Source organism: Micrasema longulum, unplaced genomic scaffold (genome assembly GCF_059751315.1).
Source record: "Micrasema longulum isolate JH-2025_06_02 unplaced genomic scaffold, ASM5975131v1 h1tg001635l, whole genome shotgun sequence".
Classification (NCBI taxonomy): domain Eukaryota; kingdom Metazoa; phylum Arthropoda; class Insecta; order Trichoptera; family Brachycentridae; genus Micrasema; species Micrasema longulum.
Genome location: NW_028278815.1, coordinates 489,972 through 509,929, shown reverse-complemented (window position 1 = coordinate 509,929; position 19,958 = coordinate 489,972). Strand labels below are relative to the sequence as shown.

At 31.2% G+C, this 19,958-nt stretch overlaps 1 protein-coding gene across 3 annotated transcripts in view; it reads right to left on the bottom strand.

Moving 5' to 3' along the window:
- klar (klarsicht) overlaps positions 1-19,958 on the bottom strand; it is a 732,252-nt gene that overhangs the window by 364,369 nt on the left and 347,925 nt on the right. The window lies entirely within an intron of this gene.

Sequence of the window (19,958 nt, the reverse complement as noted above, 5' to 3'; positions counted from 1 at the left end):
AAAATAGTAATAACCGTTACTGAATGAAATAATGTAGCGTTTTGAAGAACACTGGAATAATTTTATAAAAAACAATAAATGTTTACCTGGAAATTAATGAAGCCGCAAACGAGATATTGATTAATGGAAAATATTACTTATTATACATTATATTAAAGAGAAATTTTTTCAATTATTAATCAATCTTAAGTTCTAATACTTTATTAGGATTTAGATTGTAGTGATTAGATAGCTTATTTTTGTTGGTTTAACGTTTCATCACTCTCTTCCTTCCTCTGTCTATTTATTTTCCTTTCATCACTGTCAGTCGATCGTTTCGAGTCACTTTCGTTGGAAAAATAAACGCATTTTTAGAAAAGAAAGTGGTTCGGCCGCACGAAACTAAACAAGACCGTTTGGCCATTATGAAGATGACGATCTTAATGTCGAAATCATGGCTTGTGTGAAACAATCGCGATGCAGAAATTGATTAGTACACACTGTAATTTAATATGAAACTGGTGAAAATACAAGAATGCTATTTAGAACGAAACAGTGGGAGCAGGGATCTTTGTAGTAGTTTGGAAAAAATCTATTTATAATTTTAAAAACCTGCTAGAGTTATGTAAATAAATTATAAGGTCAAGTCAAGTTTTGTCTCATCATGTCTCAGAAATTGATTATTACACACTATAATCTAAAAATAATTTATGAAAATACATGAAGGGTATTTGGAATTAGGAATAATTTTAAAAAACCTCTCAGGGATATAAAAATTATCAAGTCATGTTATCCCTCGTCTGGTTAGTATAAATAGTCATCAGTGCTTTTTAATTCTGAAAATTAAATTTGTTTTTGACTATTAGCAAAAAGAAACTGATAAGAGACTAATATCTCAACAGAGACGAAGGGGATAACTTTGACAGATATTTTAATCGAGATGGAGAATTTATTAGAAAATGTGGAAATACAGACAGTTACATATTATGCCATATTTTTAATAATTTTGAAAATTATCTTTAAAAAATCTGCCATTTGTTTTTTACATCTTGTTAACTATAATACATGTTAGGACATTATTTCATTTATTAAGTCGTTCAAAGTTTATTTTTTATCATGAAAATTTGACAAACTTACTACTCTCTTAAATTCATATTTTTAATTGAAATAGATTTAAAGTTGCAAGAATTCTATATGTCTTTTGCGCTGTACAGCAAAATAAAAAAGACAAAAAACATTTTTTTTTTTTTTTTTTTTAATTTACTTTCATATAACTTTGAATTATCTATCCTTACCTCTGTTTTGTATAAATACATTGAACTCCTTAATAAAGATACCAGTATATAAATTTTAAAAGGCACAACTGCCGGTCGAATAGTAATTATATTATTTTAGTTATATAAAACTTTTAAGAATACTTTTCATCGGAAATACGTACATATAAAAATCGATGTTTTTATCAAATGTTTATTTAATTTACTCTTTAAATGACGTTCATTTGAAAGAACTGCATTTAAAAATAGCGAAAACTTATGATCTCATCTTTTGTCAGACTAAAGCCATATCACTAATCAATTATTTTTTTAAGTCTTCCCAAAATTTAACTTATAAAAAAAAACTTTTCGTCACCATTTTAGTATTTTGATTCGACTGAAAGCAACGAATGAATTTTAGTGAGACATCGAGATTTGTTTTATTGATAAGTAACCGCAACTTCATTCCCAAAACGAGACAATGGATAAAAATTACGTGTTGATATCAAATACTAGATTCTTGATCATTTCGATCATGTAAAGTTCATTTAATGACGTATTACTTCTACTATGTTTATAAACGAAATTACAAAAGCTCAAATAAACCGAAGGAATGGCTGGATTCGAATATATTCTTCTAGAACCTCTTTCGAAACTTCTGTCAATTTTTATAATTCAAAAAGTATTCATCGGAAGTTTTCATAGGTATTGAATTTTTCGAATGATGCGATTATGCGTTTTATCACATAATATAGTGATGCACACTTCGGTCGTTAGTGATGTCACCAAGAGAACAAATGCGAAACTTATGCAAATGATGGTCTTAAAAAGGATAAGTTGATTCCCAGTAATCAGGGCGAGTCACTTTATATGAGCGACGGTATTTATAATTTTAAGAATGACGCCATCTTTCATATTCAAACGTGTAGATAGAAAACGTTTCTTCAAATAATATTTAAATATTTTCGTTTGACAACAGACGATTATACTTTATTTGTTTTTTTATATTTATTATTTCCTTTTAATCACTGTTACAAAAAATATACCATGTAATCTTTTACAGAATATTTTATTTTCTCTTTCTTATGTTACACAAAAATATTATAACTGTCTCATTGTAGGAGCAAAAATTCATAAATATTTTCTTGTTTACCCACGAACAGGCCATGCCTTTGTGGGATTTTTTGTTTACTATTTTTACTATTGATATGTATTTCATTGCTATGTAATTATCCTTTATTTTTGAATACTTTGTTTTACCTCTTATGTATATTGTAAAAAAAAACAAAAAATTTTAATAAATAAAAATATATTTTTTAATTAAAATAAACATAAATCATTGAAATATATCGATCGTATATGGGTTTAGTTTTATACAAACTTTCAAAAATCTGTATTAATTAGCTTTTTTTTGTCAAAAAAAATTGTTTACTACGCGTTCTACTTAAAATTATTTGGCTTATTTTTCCAAATCCGCTCTAAAGTGGATCATGTGGACATCACCAGACCCTATCGGTAGCCAGCATCTCGCCTCTTCCCGCGTCCATCCTGCGTTCCTTAGTTTTGCCGAATAAAGCCGAAAAAAGTCATCGACGGCCTTCCAGAACAGCGGGAGCCCGGAGGTTGAGGCTCTCCTGAGACATCCGCAGCACGTGTCGAAGCCAGGTTCACCGCCACACCCTCAAAACGCCCGTTTAGGATGCTGCTACGTCCGTTCTCGCAATGTTAGTTATGAAATAACACAAAAATACTTCCTTTCAAAGTAATGGCACTGTATGACATCACTAACACTATTTCAAACATCATAAACTTTTCTGCTCACACAAATTTAAAACTTACATTTAATCATGAAATTCACAACTATAATACACGACATGCAAAAAATCTTCACATTTCTAAATTTTGTTCCACGAAGTTCGGCAAAAGGTCTCTGGAATACATTGGTCGTATACAATTTAATAAACTGCCTGATGACCTTAAAAATGAAATGTCGAGTGGTAAATCTCAAAGACCAGAAATGAAGACCTATTTCTTGAATCTTTTTGAAAGTGATAGTTTTTAGCTCAGTTTCTGTGAATAGTCTATATATTGTGTTTTGGGTTTAAATGTTTTTCTTTTCTTTATTTAATATTAAGTTCACAGAATGTTTAAATGTTTTTATTTTCTTTTTTAATATTAATTTCACAGAATGTTTAAATGTTTTTCTTTTCTTTTTTAATATTAAGTTCACAGATTGTTTGAATGTTTTTATTTTTTTCTTCTTTAATATTAAGTTCACAGATTGTTTAAATGTTTTCTTTCCTTTTTTAATATTAAGTTCATAGATTGTTAAAATTTGTTTAAATTTTTATTGTTTAAATGTATACTATGTATTGTTACAAGAAATGTACTATTTTTTTTATGTACCGTCCCAAATGAGTTTTCTCGTACAACTCCTGGGAATATAATATCATGATATTCATGTCTTATATGTTTTATTAATAAATAAATAAAAAAATTAAAAAAATCGAACCACTCTTATACTAAATATTCTCCTCAAACACTTAAATTCAAAACTTAGTAGTTCGGTGTTTTGAGTTAAATTCTAAGATATTCAAATAAAAATCATTAAACCCGTAAAGTTTTTACATATCTTTTTTTTTTTTTTAGAAAAAAGAAATATTTGCGTTCTTATGATTTACCCAAATATTTAATTTTGTGGGCCATTTTCAATGAGTTGTAAATAACTCATTATTAGAAAATGGAATCGAGTTGTGGTAGAGAGAGATTCGAACCACGGACCTTTGGTCCGTGAGTCCGAGACACTAGCCACAGGACCACAACCCGATTATATTTGTTTAATGTCATATATATATCAATATGTATATGACATTAAACAAGTCCACAGTGAGAAAAAAACCAGTAAATCAAACCGGATAAAAAAACGTAATTTTTCATAAACTCACCTTGGTTAATCATGAGATAAGTGAGAAAATACTTTGAACAATATTTAGAACTTATTATGAAAATAAAACTTTTTTATTTATGTTACACAATTTTTACACCATTATAAAGAACATTCCATTCCCCGTACAAGTATGTTTGCTGCGTAAATAAAATGTGGATACATTGAATAATAAAAGTCCGTTATATAATGTAATATGTGTAATAAACATCGTGAAAAAACATGGTTAAGAATAATAATGAATGAGACATCAGGTTCTTCAGGCAGAAAACCTTCAAAATAACGCACTTAATTCTTCTTTCTTACGAAGTATCCTCGGCTTAGCTAACAATTACGTAAGTATTTACTATTTGAGTAACAAAATTTCTTCCTTAATAAATAACTTTCCAAAAAAATAGAATACAACCATCTTCCAACTTTATTCATTTCGGTTCATTAAATTTTTCTTAAATATTATTGTCAAACAAATATGTATTTTAGTCAATTCTATTTTATTTCCTTGTTTGAGTTGTTTTATCTCTGTGTTACATTTCATTGCTTACATTTACTCGGGTATGTCCTTTAAGTATAATACTCGTATTGTACAACATTGTTTTTAGTTTATTATGTAGGTACTAACCATATTCGCCGGATGTGATAATACCCGTAAGTTGTAAATAAACCAATTAAATTGATAAAGCATGGAGAATTTCGACTGTATAAATATTTGAAATCAATTGCCACAAGTTTTTAAAAATGTGTTTTTTTTTTTTTTAGCCAACAAGAATATTCAAGATATGAACTATAGTACATTGTAAATTATTGTTGAAAGAGCTATCGATAACATACATAGTTATATTTATAAACATTAATACAGGGGTAGTTTAGCTGGGCAAGGCTTGAAGTAAGAATGGAAGATAACCGACCACCTGAGACGCTTTTTACTCGAGCCCTGAGGATATAAGAGCATTGGAAGACTAATTATATTCTTGGGCATCATGAACAGGAAGAACAGAAAGGACCAGAATGAATAAAGGCGTTCCCGAATAAATTCAATTTGATGAAATATGAAATCACACTCACTACTTCAAATAACGCCAACGCGCAACGCGGCGATTTTTGTATATTTATTAATTGAAGGGAATAAAAACAACCAGGAAAAGTAAAAGTAGGTAATCATCAGTCAATTTGATCAATTAAGGGATATTGTAGGTGAAGTAAGAGGCTTCCGATCAATCGCTTTTGGAGAGTTCTAATTGAAAGATATGAAACTTGTTATTTCATTTTTCTCGTAATGCATTCTACACGTTAGAAGCTGTAAACTTTAAACTTTAATTTACACTAAAATTTAAACACGTGAGCACATAAAATAATACAAATCCAGGAAAGTATTGGAATAAAATATAACATATACTATTTCGGAAATAACGACGGAGTTGTTGGAGAAAGTAGCTAAATTTTGGACCGACGGAATGCGTTAAGTAACTGCTCTATAGAATATAGTCGCGGAGAATATAAAATCATTTAAAAAAAATCAATGTATAGACACAATCGATTGATCTGTTATTGCTTTTTCATAGTTAATGTCAAGGGAGCGTATGTCCAGCTACGCAAAAAAAATGACAAAAAGGAGAATTTATAATAATACCTAGCGCAATCATATACAAATGGCCAAATACTTGACGTAAAAAAATGCAGGACGTAGAACTCCCCAAAGGCTGTTAAAAAAGGACAAATGTTTTAGGTAAATTGTTAATCGTTTCTGAGATATAAATTTTTTACTGTTTTTTTAGTTGATTTCGCTACTGTCGTTAGAATATTTTTTTCGTCGTTTCTTAAATATTAAGTATATTCAATATTTAAGAAACGACGTTCAATCGAAAGTATTATTAAAATCACATTTTTTATTGAACAATAGTGTTTTTCAACAGTGTATCGGGGACGCCGACACTGATTGATTGATTGACTGATGAAATGTTTGGAAAAGCAAATATTTATCCCAAAATAAAAATTCAGATTCCTTTTTTTACAGCCTTTAAGATGTACTATCCCCTGTTTTTTTTACGTCAAGTTTTTGAACCCCTGTATGTGCATAGCAGGCGTCAACGAGTTTATAAAATACCTCATGTTTTTTATGACTAATATAATAAATTGCAATTTTAAAACGTTAGATTCAAAACATGTTTGAGTGGGTAGAAGGTAGTCTAACTAAAATAATAATTCTGCTATTTCTTACAAAAAATATCGCTGACAAAAAACAATGTAATTATAAGGTTATTTATTTTTTTAAATTTCAACATTAAGTTAACAGATGTGAATGATAAAAACCAGGGATATTCAAGCCTAACAGTGGTCAAACTGGTTTGTGCGATCGTTACATTAAATTTCCTTTTCGAAAATTCCGTTTTTGCTGTGATGTCGACCTGCCTTTATTAAACTTCATTTCAATGTTGCCAGTAGTAAATATATATTTTAAATGAGTTGTTAAGTATGTAGTGCTTACGTATATTACAAGGAGAAATGTTTACATGATGTAATTAGCCCACCCACGCAACACCGTAAGCCGTGAAATGTTATTTTTAGGTTAACTGCAGTTACGCGACCATTACATGCTCATTTTAAGTGTTAGATTAATTTAAATATACATTGAACTTTGCTCAAATTCGTAGAATTCCATTAATCAAAATGATGAGATGATGTTCAAAAAACGTTTTAAAAAAAGAAAACGTAAGTTATAACAACAGAAAAAGAAAACCAATTTAAAAAAAACAACAAATGCGCAAGCGAAAATCACTTCATGATAAAAAGTGAAAATAAACCTTTGAATAAAAAACAGGAATCGAGTTGTGGTAGATCGGGGTTTAAACCGCGAGTCCCGCAAAACTAGCCACAGGGCCATAACTAGGCTCAATTTCAAGATGTAAATGCCAGTTGCACCGAAAAATGTTATCTTGAACGTTAACGACGGACGTTTTCTGTGCAATGCTGTAAAGCTAGGGTTTCCTAGGACAGCGGTGCCCGTAGTTTAACGGCCGTAGTGAACGGTGATGCAGTGGACAGCCGTCGTAACGGTTACTAAAGTGTGGTTTTCTAGGAAAACGGTATTATCAACACCATTTAACACCGTTTACCTCGGAAACCACTCTCTAGTCGACGTTACGACGGCTGTCCACTGCATCACCGTTCACTACGGCCGTTAAAATACGGGCACCGCTGTCCTAGGAAACCCTAGCTTTAGTCTTGCAGAATATTATGTATTATATTCAATATAAAATGATGACATGCTTCGTCGGTCTTTGCTCTATTTCAGGTGAAATGATTGCACGTGTGTGTATCATCGATCAATGAACTATGACCCCCAGAAGTATGATAAAAAGTCCCTCTGCAAATGGTGTTGAAACGTCTTGTTACATTTAGCAAAAGACGAGATATTTTAAAATACAGGAATAAAAACAAAAAAAAACAATTTATGTAAAATATAAAAATGATTTATATTGATTTTTTTTGGGGGCTGGTAAAATTATTCGATTGTTAGCGTATCCAAGGAAAGATTTTAAAAATCCGATATCAGGAATCAATAAACTCCCCCCATTTTATCATACATTAATTAATTATCCAGAATAAAACAAAAATATTTTCAACGAACCAGTGGCCATGCTGCGACATATTTCAACTTTAAAATAAACATCTTGGGTGGGTTCTCAAAAATTCCTAATATAAATAAGATTTTTAATCGTCAAAGTGACGACTAATCTTTCAAAGTCTAGTTTGAAAAGAAAACACTAAACCGTCGTTCTAACATCATGCGAAGATAGAAAAATCCTGAATTAACGAGACGAGACGAATGCGTCGTTCAACGAACCGACAAATATTTCGTTAACGAACCGATGAAATGACATTTCTGTAGCGATCGTGCTGCCGAAATCACATAAACGTCCAAAGTCTAAATTGGAAATAACTTAAAAGGATGATTAAATTAACAGTATTTTTAATTTGCCTAAATGTTTGTAGACAGGTAAAGGCAAAATGATAACAAATTTATCATGATTGAAAAATATTTTCAACAAAGAGAGAAAGGAGAAATGTTTTTTTTTAAATATATTAATTGTCAGCCAATCAGCCAATGACAGGTCACAAGCCTTGTTAATGCCTAGATGACAATATTCCTTATCGATTGACGTGTTTGCTTTAATGTGAAAATATAATGTATTGTAAATTTGACATCAGTTTCAAATTACTGGGATGCATCAGTGTACAATGTACACAAAATACATATATAAACATCCTTTTTGATATTGAGAAGTAATAATATGGCGGATATGGGAGCGTCACTTTTAGTGAAGGGGGATTTGTACCAATAACAAATGAGGGCAGTTAAATGGGCTAACCAAGTGTTGTTATTTTTATGTAGATAATTTATATAGCGCCATTTTTCTGACAATCGCCTTAAGAGCGTTGAACAATCAATATTCCGACACGTCTCGCAGTTACAGATTGCACGAAAGGGAAGAAAACTATCCCCTATTTACACTGGGCCTTACTTATAATTCTAGTATAAAGTTACGCCTAGGCATAGTGGTAGAATAAGGATGGTGTTCCCATTCGTATTCTACCACTATGCCTGGGCTTAACTTTTTACCAAGATGAGTAAGGTCCACTGTATTTTGAATTACACAAAAAATTACACAAAATGCAAATCTAGTAATATTTAAAAATAAAAAAAAAAAAACAAAAATCAATGGGTGATGTGAAAGGCAATTGTGTGTGGATTATTACCTCAGAGTAATAACGTGCCACCGCTATAGAGCCGCCCATACGGACAAGAATCGTTTTAGGATTGTCAATCACGAAGTTAACTATAATTTACAGCAAAACAATGGCCCTAGGTACTCAGGTCGACAATCGCAAACGCAGTGACGAAACCTCGTTACACGTCTGTTGTTAAACCAAAAACCAAATAATACATTTTATACGCCTTTGTTCTATGCTGTATAGTGAAATGGCGTCTCTATAGCTATAGTGCGTTCTTCCTTTGAGATAATTATATATTTACGGGAAGCCAAAATTTGGCAACGGCCTGCCTAAATGAGATCCACTCTCGTGGACCTCCATTTAGGTCTTATCCATCCCCAATGATTTTTTTCACTGACATGAACCCCTTGCAGGTCAAATTCGACCCTTGGGGCTGGGATATATAAGACTTTGGGAATTACTGCTCTAAGTGATCACTTTACGCACATTGAGCATCCACGATTCTGTTAATTTCCTTATCTGTTGTTTGGAACAGCTAGTGTTCTTAAATCAATGGATAAAGGTAAGTCTTTTAATAAATGTACATTATTAAATATTTCGTCTTAAATCATTCATACGATATAAACACAACGTAAATCACATTATATATTTAAAAAAAACGTAGACAAGTATTCATATTTCAAACAAATGAAATCGAAAAAGTCCCACTAAGGGCCGGTTGCATCAAAGTTGGTATAAATTTAGTTTAAAGTTAAATATTTAAACTTAGTTGAGGCTCAAAATCTGGTAACTGAAAAATTCCGTTGCATCAACATTATTTTAGTTAAGTTAAAGTCAAGAATGTTGCCACTGTAAAGGTTCAAGTTTCACCCAAAAAATTGTTGGGATTTTTGTGCAAGCACGTACTTGTTTATTTTCATCTAGCAATACACATACCCCGCTACGCGTCTTTGACATCGTCTTTTTTGAACTAGATAAAATTAAAAGAGCAAAAGCTAAAACAAAATGAAGAACTTTTTACTCTAGAAATAGAGCAAATAAAGGACATTTTTCGGGCAACTATGGCAGCCTTAAATGCCCAAAAAGAGTTAGCTGAGCTCAATCTAGCTTTATTTCAAAATAAATAAACAGCATTTCAATACACTGATGATTTAGATTTATTTTACACCACGCCGCTGATGACCAAGTCCCGTGTTTTGAAAAATAATAAGCAATGAAAAATTCAAATAATTATTAGTTCGTCACTTTTTTGACATTCGAAATCTTGCGATAAAGTCGGACTCTTCCCACAAAAAAATGGTCCGTTCGTGGTTTGAAAAGTTTTTGTTTTCGGTTTAGAATATACTCGATGATAAATTCGTCATCGGAAGACGAAAAATCAGATAAAATGGACATTTTGTGCAACTTTTCACAGATCGATCAATAGATTTCAACACTCACGACGCTTTTTTGACAGATGGCAGATCGCATTTAATTTTAACTTTAAACGGTCCCCTGGCGGCCGGTCAAATAAAAGTAACTTTTTTGTTAATATTTAGTTAACTTTTTTTGATGCAACGCATTTTGACATAAAAGTAACTTTTATTTGACTTTAGCCCTGACTTTAACTTAACTTTTGTCGATGCAACCGGCCCTTAGACGTGAAAAATGTGTGTCCTAAGTAATAACGTTCAACATAAAAGAAGTCCTTTTTGGAATTTTGTTTATTTTATAATAATTGGCACTCAAAACATTTCTAAAACATGGTCACAGTACTCAGTATTTTCATCCCCGGCTAATATGAAGCAAATGGTCACTCTACGAGGGTGTTATAATGAAAGTCTATTTACAAACACGCAATAAACAAAGAAAACATTGGACGATCCCAGCCTATAATAGTTTACATAACCGAGCAAACACCTTAAACATTGTTTTGGGAAAATAATTTATAATTCGACCCAACCCTTTAGGATTTTGACAATTCACCCGATGACTATCATTTTGTAAACTAAAAATACCGAAAAGCATTATCACAAATTTCGTAAAAAGATATTTACATACACATACGTACATGTTTTTGTAAAATTCTAAACATATCTACTTTTACACATCTAGTAAATGTTATTACTGTAACTCTCCAAAAAAAGAGACTAACTCTTGGGCTTGGAGAGAGACTTACACTGTTTTAGTAGTTTATGTAATTTTAAATACGAGTACATGAGAAAGAAAAATAAAAAACATAGGATATATAAAGAAAAAACATAAAACAATAATACATTCACACTAATAAAAATTTAATGTTGTTTTTACACGTGTTCAAAAAATTTCTTTAGATTAACTTTAAATTTAATTATTGATATGTTATTTTTAATAGTTTTTCGTTAATTGGGAAGATTATTATAATTTTTTACACCTTTGAAGACTAAACTATTTTGACCATGACTTGTAAGGAATTCGGAATTTTAAAATTATGTTGGTGTGACTTATTCATCTCAAATTCTTTTATTTTTCTTCTATATAAATTTGTATAACATAATTTATTTTATAAAGAGTGTCTACTGTATGAACCTTAAATATTTTATATAGACTTTCCGGGTTTCTTTAAAGTTACTTTAATAATCGATCTTTGTACTAATTTAAGAGGGTGTAATATATTGGCATATGCACCACCCCATCCTACAATACCATATTGTAACAAAGGTTGCATAATTGAGTAATAATCTATTTTTAAAGTATTGATTTTAAAAATATTCCTTAATCTAATAAATATGTATTTACATTTTCTAATTCGTTTAACTAGTTCACTGATATAGTCTTTCCGTAATTAAAAAAAAATCGGGTTCATTCACAAAATTTTGAGAATATAAATATTCAGATTGACATATTTACACTGGACCCTTAAGGGTTTATAAAAAGCCATATTTTTAATGTGGTAAAAAAGGGAAATATCACATTCTACGAATACCGATAAAAATATATATAATGGATTTAAAATAATTAATTGTATTTTCAAAATCAATATGGATATTGTGGAGAAATGTTTTCATACATAAATTTTAAAAAGAAATTATAAAAAAATACATCCCTAGAAAAACGCGACATGTTTGGCATTAATAATTGTGACGTCAAGATTCGTGACGATGTTCTATATAAATTTGACTGTTACAAACGGAGTTCAAAATTGACATCAATCGTGACGTATTAGGGGCATGGCCAATGCAATGACCGTTTTCGAGGAAATTTAAAATTATAAATTTAAAAATATCTTTTATGCTTCTTACAAGTAAAGGAATTATTTTTTACTCGACCGTATTCCATATTTTATGTATTTTTTTTGTTTATTACTTTAAAATTGTAAAAAAAGTTATATTTCCCTATTTAGGATGAAGAATGAAGATGTAAATGAAAAGTTCATATTATATTTTTTTCAATATAAAATCCTGAAAAATCAACTTTATAAATTCATAACATAGACACTTGATCAGTAAGTATAAGTACGTACAGTAATAAAAACAGTTCTAGAGTAGGAGTGGAAATTCAATTCGAAATAACAGAAGTTTTTAAAGTAGGTGATAAGTGGCGACTCTAAGTAATATTTAAACTATTGAAATCGAAAGTAAACAACGACAAGTGGATGATGAACATATTGAAATTATTGACTTTCAACGCCCCCAGTGGTCAAGTGGACTAAACCTACATTGCTTAAGTGTGATTCTTGTGATGATGTGTCATAACAAATAAATTCAAGAATGAATCGAGTACCTACCTAATCACTACCAAAAAAATCCTTGGGTTCATAAATCGCACAATTTAATTTGTTAGCTACTTTAAAAAATGAAACACAAAGATGCATTAGATCATAGAATAACAATAGTCCAGAAACCGCGTACGCACATCAAACTGAAGCCGACAAAACTACTCATAATTGAGTAGTTTTACGTTGGGCGTTACTCACAAATGAGTAGTTTTTTTAAATTTTTTTTAATTATTTAACTTTTGTACATAATTTTATTTGTACATTGGCGGGCTTATTGCCAAATGGCAATTTCTTCCAACCAACCAATAAAACAAAAGCTTTATTTTTATAATTCAAGTTACAGAACATATTCAATAGAAAAAAAGAAGAAGCTAAAGATATATAAAAATAGAAAAAAACGTATTTGTTTATAAATTGACTGAAATCAAAACTATTACTCAAATGGGAAAAGGAAAAAAAGAGGAGAGATTAAGGAAGAGAAAGGAGATGTTTCTTCAGACGTGATTTAAACAGAGATACTGTAGTAACATCTTTGATGGTGGATGAGAGATGGTTCCACAGTCGAGCCGCATGGACACTATATGAGTTAGAGAAGAAAGAGGAATTGTGGATGGGTATTAAAAGAGTGCCTTGAGAATTAGAATGAAGATGTAAACCATGAACTGATAAGCGTTGAAATTTTTCACGCGGTATATAGGAGCGTTAGGACTATGAAGTACAATGAACAGAAGTGAGAGGGAGTGATAGTCTCTCCGCTGTCTAATTTTGAGCCATTTCAGTTGCCTACGATAATCAGAAATGTGGTCATATTTCCTAAAACCAAAAATGTACCAATAAATGTAAATGTAATGTTTTACGTTTTGACCATTAGTTACTTTGTAGACGTCGGGTAGTACGCAACTGCCGATTTAAATTCACTTACGCCGTATAGTGTCGTTTTTAAGAGTCAAAATACTGCTGGGATTCAAAGAGAATAGGGCGGGATCCCCTTTCGTGTGTGTATGTAGCGAATTCACAAAAAAACATCACCTAGGAATTCAATTATTTTACCGTTTGTAAGATTTTTAAATAAACCAAGGCAGACATTTTTTTAGTATTGCCAGGGTGGTCGATTTTTTTATTATCGATTACCCGTTTTTCTATTCTACCGGGGCGTTTGGAAATTTTTGGACACAGTGCGATGTATGCAAACGAGATGCTACGCGCCTTTTGCTATATTATAATTCTATGCATTACACTACAGAAATTTAGTCTAGCAAAAATGTTGAAAATTGTATTCTTTCAGATAGAAGTGATCACGATAGCAAATAAGATATCATTGTTTGATCAAGTGATAACAATGTTCAAAACGATTCCCGCATAATTATACCCAGATTCCATGAGCACTCATCAAACAGTACTATCTGCTGCTTCATAATGATAATTATTTTGCTGTTTTACCTGCTGTTTTACAATCTTGAATGGATGTCGATAATTTTGATGAAACATACAAATGAAGGGTACACGACAAGAACAACACCATGAACAAATCGTCGGGGTCGTAGAACAACGACGGATGTGCAAAAAATGGGACATCGACTTTCTTTTATATTTGATATTGAAAAAGTTACATAAAGTCTATTTTTTCAGGTTTGAAAATATATGTATACTAGCGGACCTGACAGACGTTGACCTGTCCGAACGTTGGCTTACCTGCAATTAGCTTGGAAAAAGACTTTTCATTGATTAGTAGATACCAAGGCACTTGTTAGTGATTAAATTCCAAAAGAAAAAAATATAATATTCAAATATTGAATTTATGTAGGTACCTAGGTACTTGTTTATGGTTGAATTCCAAAAATTAAAATAAATATATTTTCAAATATGGCTTTTTTTTTTGCAAACGTCAAACTCCGGTCTTCTCACCAACAGAGGGGTGTACTTATGTAGGAAAACGATTTATAAAAATGTGTTGAATTGAATATTATTTTAGTATTACCAAAAATCAAGTAAAAAAAAATGACCGAGATCCACAAAAAAATGCTGTTTGTAAACATTCAAAAACAAACTTTTTCAATATACAAAAAAAATACATCTTTCCATTTTTTTGTAAATGCATTCTCCTCGAATGCAACCCTGGTAGATTGACGATTAAAACATTTATGCTCCTTACTTATTTTTTATAAATTAGATTGAAGATTTTAATATCTACGAACACGCGCAGCGCAAAGATGTATATTTCTCTGAAAACCGCACGTAAATCGGTTAAGCCATTTAGGAGGAGTTCAGTGACATCACACGTACAGAGGAATTATATATATAAAGATAGGTATATATAATAAATATAATAATCATATTTAGCGTTTAGAAACCGTATAAAAACTAATTATTTACATTATACTTCATAAAAATGGAACTTTTCGCTCCAACCAATTATTTCAGGAAGCTGACCTTTTGAAGCCACGAGAAATCTATTGTCAACAGTTTCTAAAATATGTTTTTACGAGCTAACATTTATTTCCTAAAAAAATTAATAGATCTAGTCAAAGATTGAAAAGTTTACTTGAAATCCCTTATTGCAAATCCAGACTCCAAAACTGTTCAATGCTTTTCATGAGGTGAATATGATAGAGATTAATTACATAAATTTGATTCGTTTTAATTTTTTGTTGAAATTATGGATTAAATTGCAGATTTAAAAGGCTTATTTTTTAACTCTTGTGTGGCTGTGAACATAGTCAACTTGCGATACAATACTTGATATATCTCTCTTGTTTTTTTTAATGATGAAGTTGTATTTTTGTAATCTTTAAATGGATATTTTCACACCAGATTTGGAAAGTAAAATTTGTATAACTAGGCTGGATTTAATACAAAAAATATTTAACCTTGCTACGCGAAGAATGAATGTGACTCCAATACAGCAATAAATATGTGTAAGAGAAAGCACGAAAATAGAACTCATAAAAAGGAAGAAAAAGATGCTGTTCTATGACCGATGTTTGTGTGAAACAGATTCAGTCCATTATTTACAATGATGGGTGGCGCACGTATGTTAGATAATCGGCGTATCAATGATTTGTATTTTTATTTTGCTGTAACAATATTTTTATTTTAATAAATTATGGAAAAGCAATTAATAAACATTATGTTTCCGTGTTTTTTTTTTTCAATGTCTGGACTTTAGAATATGCAGTCTTTTGCTTGTGGTAACACGATATTGTCGTTTAGTTTGTTGTACGCTGGCGGTGCAGTTCTTTTAGCAAGCGGCAAGGAGGATTTGCAACAAATAGTCTCTAGGATGTATGATGTATACCTGGAAAACGAATTGGTGATAAACGTAAGTCAAAGTGAGGTGACTGAATGCATAATAAATGTTAACAATGAGTATCTTGAAAAAGTAGAAGATTTTGTGTACCTGAGAAGAATGTTTTCAAGAGATGGAAGATTAGTAAAATAAGTTGAAAAGAGAGCAAATGCGGATAACAAAATGAAGAAAAAATATAGAAGCCAGACTGGCGGTATACAACGGGGTTTTAGTACACCCTTGTATGGAAGTGAAGCATGAAACTGGCAAAGGAAAGATGAAAACAGAGTTAATGCGGTCAAAATGCGGTCGCTTAGACGAATATGTGGGAAATCAATGTATGACAGGGTTACGAATGATGGAATTAGGGGAGAGTGCAAATCTGAGATAGATGAAATTGCTAAGATTAAGAAAGGGTCTGTAAGATTATTTGGTCATATATAACGAATGGATGACGAAAGAATGGTATAGCAAATACAAATGGAGAGAATGAATGGTAACATAAAACGTGGACGATGAAGAAAGACGTGGCATGATCATATGCATACAAATCTCAAGTCTGGTCATGTCAAAAAAGACACAACCACAGGGAATTTATGTCAGGATAGACGCGTGGGGCGGTTCATCTTCTCTGCGTACGCCTATAGGAAAATAGCGTGATGGTAGTAGTAAAATTTTTATGTTAATTCAGAAATTTGACGCAGTCAGAGCGAGCCAAACTTGAGCCCTAAGAAAACATTGTAATCTCAACTCTAAGAGTAGGTACACACTCGACTTTAGGAGTATGTGTTGCATCATTGTAATGGTGTGTGTTCAGTTCAACATCTTTATCAAACAATACGGTTATGAAATATTCATCACACGGAAGTACAGGTTGTTTTACAGCACTGGTTCTACCTTCAGCTTTGTCTCCGAGAAACGAAAATTCTACATAAATAAAACGAAACATAGACGAGTGGGAGGTTTTAAAATTATGCCCTCTGCTGCCTCGTATCTTGCTTCTGGTTTAAGCATACTCAGCCCAGTAGATAGATGAATAAGGAAACCAAATGTTCATAAAACATTAGTTATTCAATTGCATTAAATTATTATTTATGTCAAATCATTTCCATGTCTATTGTCCTTCACGGATTTAGGCCCATGAATGGCATTTGAATGTAATAAATATTCAAAAGCAGAGGTTATGGTTTTAACTTTCTTCAACATCTAAAACTATTTTTGTTGTCTGAGATAAACAAAATAAGAATGCTAGTGGAAGTAAAACATATATATTGATATTATCTGATGAATTTTCTGCATAATCGGAGGATAAAAAATACTTTTACGACAGTTTGCGCATTGATTTGCGCTTATTTAAATTATTTTATACTGCTGACTTAATTTTACTAGGGTAGATTTTAAGTATTTGTTCGTTTTAGGGATAGCCAGGATTAAACAGGGGAACATGAAATATTTACGAGAAGTTATGTTGATGTTAGTGGCCGTTATGCACGCGACTTACTTGCAACAAAGAACAGTTTCTTAAATTAATTACTTGTTTGTTTCAAAATGAGTTAACTTAGAAACTAGAAACCAAACACAGCGAATAACATACAAATGAACAACACGAAAACTAATTCTAAATAATAATCTTAGGGTAAAATATTAAATATCTAAACCAGAATTGAATGAATCACGATTTTTAATAAAATATTCAGACCAGAAATCATGAATGGGAAGACCCGAATGAGAATAAGCAGAAATGAACCTTTGACGTTACACGCGGAGTTATTTCAGAAATACAAAATTTTTAAAAATCATAGCGCTGATAATACGATATATTATAAAAATTGAAAAAAAATATTTTTGACTTAGTTTAATAGTCTATTAACTAATAAAAAATATAAAAAAACAACTGAACTTCCTCATTACTCCATTTCAAATCAGTGTATAGCGACACAATATTTTAGTAAATTTTCCAAGAAAATGCATAAATTCCACAAGAAAGTCAAAATTGGAAGACATACATAATAAGTAATGTAGAAGATACACAGATGAAAAGTTTGTCATAAATTGTATTGCTTAAATTATAATCTTCTGTCGACCGTCAAAATGAAGTATTTTATATCCCCTTTCGTATGGTAAAATGTTTTTCAATTATTGATGATTTTATTTATGGTTCATAATGGTGTCCCACAGGGAATATGATTAAATCCCATTCCTGTATTTAATTTATTAATAAAAATATGAAATAAGACCGCACGTTCTAACACATCATCTACATAAAGTCGATTCTAAGTCTGTTGTATTAATTGACGAAGTACGATTTTGTCAACATTTTTAATTTAAAACTGTTTTTGGAGTTTTTGAGGTGTTCTACAAGGACCCACCCATACTTGTAGTTATGAATAAAAAACATAAGTAATTAAATATGTCAAGGCAGTAAATTTTCTGTATCTCCATCGCCACCCGTTTAAAGTTTATGATCCGGAACCAAACGCACGCACGAATAAAAATGCATACAAATATGCCACGCGAGCGCAGATACACAAAGTACCAGTAAAAGTAAAAGTTGCCAGCAAAAGGAGGTAGGTACTGGATATTGATGTTTTTTATAATAAAAAATAATTACCGTGCAGCTTGAATTAGCTGACAACGATTAAAACATAAAACTTGTGTGATTTTTCATCTTTATATATATAATTCCTCTGTACGTGTGATGTCACAGTACTCCTCCTAAACGGCTTAACCGATTTAGGTGCGGTTTTCGGAGAAACATAGATCTTTGCGCTGTGCGTGTTCGTAGATATTAAAATTTTCAATCGAATATGTAAAAAAGAAGTTAGGAGCATAAATCCTTAATTCATCAATCTACCAGGGTTGCATTCGAGGAGAATGCATTTACAAAAAAATGGAAAGATGTCGTTTTTTTGTGTATAAAAATAGTTTGTTTTTGAATGTTTACAAACAGCTTTAGTTTTTTGTGGATCTCAGTCAGATTCTTTCCTTAAATTCCTTATAATTTCTACCCATTTGTTTCTTTTTTATTGGATTTTTGGTAACACTAAAATAAAATAAAATTTAGTACATTTTGAAAAATCGTTTTCATACATAAGTTCACCCCTTTGTTGGTGAGACGACCGGAGTTTGACGTTTGCAAAAAGAATGCCATATTTGAAAAAACATTTATTTTATGTTTTGGAATTCAACCATAAACAAGGACCTAGGAACCTACTTAAATGAAATATTTTAATATTATCAATATTAAGTTTTGGAATTTATTTTTATTTTATTTTATTTTTTATTTATTTTTTATTTTTATTTATTATTATTTTTTTTTTGCACCACAACAGGCCAGGAGGCCCAATTACAGCGGTGAATTACATCACAGAACACCCAGGCTTGAGAAAAATCACATTTAATTTTTGTGTTCTCACCGGGAATCGAACCCGGAACCTTCCGTCTGTGAGTCAAGCGTCTTGACCACTACACCACGGAGGCCGCCAATCAAATTTAATCACAAACAAGTAGTTAGGTACCTACTTATTTTTTTTTATTATTATTATTTTATTTTTTTTGCACCACAACAGGCCAGGAGACCCAATTACAGTGGTGAATTACATCACAGAACACCCAGGCTTGAGAAAATACACATTTTAATTTTTGTGTTCTCACCGGGAATCGAACCCGGAACCTTTCGTGTGTGAGTCAAGCGTCTTGACCACTACACCACGGAGGCCGCCAATAAAAAGTCTTTTTAAAATCAATAAAAAGTCTTTTTTCAAGCTAATAGCAGGGAAGCCAACGTTCGGGCAAGACAACGTCTGATGGGTCCGCTAGTTTAAAATAAATTGATAGATTGTTTCTGGTAGAATTAAATTATTTGAAATATTTTCATATTCTTAATTAATTTTTATTTTTTAACTCTCGCGGGCTGTGGTGTAACAAAATTCTACAAAGGATTAAAGACTTGATTTTTCTCTCTTATTTATTTAAATAGTGGAACGGTATGTTTTTCTATTTTTTTAAATGGACATTTCAACACACCGG